Below are 2,197 nucleotides of genomic sequence, written 5' to 3'. Positions count from 1 at the left end.
GATGACTGCCTCTTGGTCCAAGTATAAGTTTCGTATTAGCACAATCAAGTGTTCTGGGATTCCCATTCTTCTCAGAGTCAGCCACAGTTTGTTATGGTTCACACAGTCAAACACCTTTGCATAGTCAATGAAACACAGACAGACATTCCTTTGGTATTCCCTGCTTTCAGCCATTATCCATCTAACATTAGCTACAATATTCCTAGTACCATGACCCCTTCTAAAGCCAGCCTGGACTTCTGGCAGTTCTCTGCTGATGTACTCTTCCTTGTTTTTGGATAATCTTCAGCAGAATCTTGCTTGTATGTGAAATCAATGATATTGTTCTATAGTTTCCACACTCTGTTGGATCACTTTTCTTTGGAATGGGAACAAATATAGATGTCTTCCAGTCAGTCATGTAGAGTAGTTTAATCTGTCTGTTTACCAGAAGAGGAAATGTATCTATCCTAGATGTTGAGGAAGCTGGTTCTCCAGTCATATGTAAACTGTATTTTAATCTGCCTGCTTACCAGGAAGAGAACTGGGGCCTTCCTGAATTACTGATACATAGATGGGAACTGTTCTTTTCAGATGTAGAAATTACCTTTTCTTACTAACAAAAGTGCATTGTTTAATGAGCTGGAGTTTCATCCTAGTATATAAGGCCATGATCACTCCCAGAGGGGGAGGCAGTCTTAGAGGTGACTCTCTGTCTCCCAGATCTGCGTAATAAAGTGCATTTATGGATATTGCATTCCCTTTGTCTTATTGGTGACTGACTAGGGAAAGAACCCCTTGCCTTCAGTAATAAACGGAGCACTCAGCTGGAGTCCTTGCTTCTGTAGACACAGGGCCTGCCTGGCCAGGTACTCTCCACCTGGCCAGTCAGTGACCTTGGTTTATCTTTGACCAAAGTGACCATTAAATAAGCTTATAAACGTCCCTCAATTAAAACTTAGTACTGGGATTAAAAGCCAGCAAAGAAGAAACACATGACAACACTGTTTAACTTTATGGCATAGAAACAAAATTATTTCTCTAAACTAAGAAAAAAGGATCCTATTTACATGTTTCAAAGCTTATAAAACACACCTATATTGTTTCTTATACTAAAGCTTTTACCACAGTATTTCTTTTTAGTTAGATGATACACAAGTCTATTTAAAAATTGACAACTTACCATATTTAAACAAAACCGCTGTGTTTGGGAATGTACAGCAACATTCTTTGGCAAGAACTGTGAATACATGGATTTGTATGTGTGTAACAAGGTAAGCTGAGAAGTAAAACCCAGTGTGCAAACCTGTGGCCAAGAGAAATAAGTGTACTGTTGTTTTTCCTAGCGATCTAAAGAGATTTGTAAAAAGACAGCTCACAATCTCAGCTCAATCAAAACCCTAGGTCAAAAGTGTGGGAGAGGAGTCCTTTCAGCAAAGCACTGGTGACAGGGAATGGCAAAGGAAACACTGACAAAGGAGATCAATCAGAACTGGTTTTGACAAAGACTGTGGCAATATAATAATAGAAACAGACTCTCAAGGAAAGCGGCAATTTGGCAGTAAAAACAGACTCTCAAGGAATGTGGAAAAACAACAGACTCTTTGTTGAGACAAACGAGATGGCCGAAAATCACCACACATCTATTAGAAGGAATCACTATCAGTTGTGTAAACCCCACTCTCCACTGGCAAAGGATGTATAAACCCTTTTGTAAGATAAAGATGGGTCAGTCTGTCCTGACAGTTCATTGTCTGTTGTTGTTATTGTTGTTACGTGACGTCGAGTCGCTTGCTTGTGACTCAGCGACCCTATCGTACAACAGCCTTAAACTCCGCTCTGTCCTGTGCCAATTGCACCATCTCTGATACACCCAACCCAATTGCCCCAGTCACTGAATCAATCCACCTCGTAAAGGGCCTTCCCCTCCTGTGCTGTTCCTCCACCCTCCCAAGCATGATATCCCTCTCCAAGGACAGGTCCCTCCTTATAATATGCCCAAAGTATGTTAGATGGAGCCTCAGAATCCTTGCCTCAAAGGAGCTGCCCAAGGTTTGACCCTTTCTTGGGTGAATGTTTTCCTAGCAGTCCATGGTATTCTCAATACTCTTCTCCAGCACCACAGCTAAAAGGCATCAATTCTCCTTCTATCCTCCTTAGTCATTGTCCAGCTCTCTGATGCATAACAAGTGATTGCAAAGACCATGGCCTGTATCAG

This window comes from Elephantulus edwardii, unplaced genomic scaffold (assembly GCF_000299155.1).
Source record: "Elephantulus edwardii isolate Elephantulus edwardi_28Jun2011 unplaced genomic scaffold, EleEdw1.0 scaffold00010, whole genome shotgun sequence".
Lineage (NCBI taxonomy): Eukaryota > Metazoa > Chordata > Mammalia > Macroscelidea > Macroscelididae > Elephantulus > Elephantulus edwardii.
The sequence above is the reverse complement of the archived record's forward strand: the minus strand, read 5'-3'. Positions refer to the sequence as shown.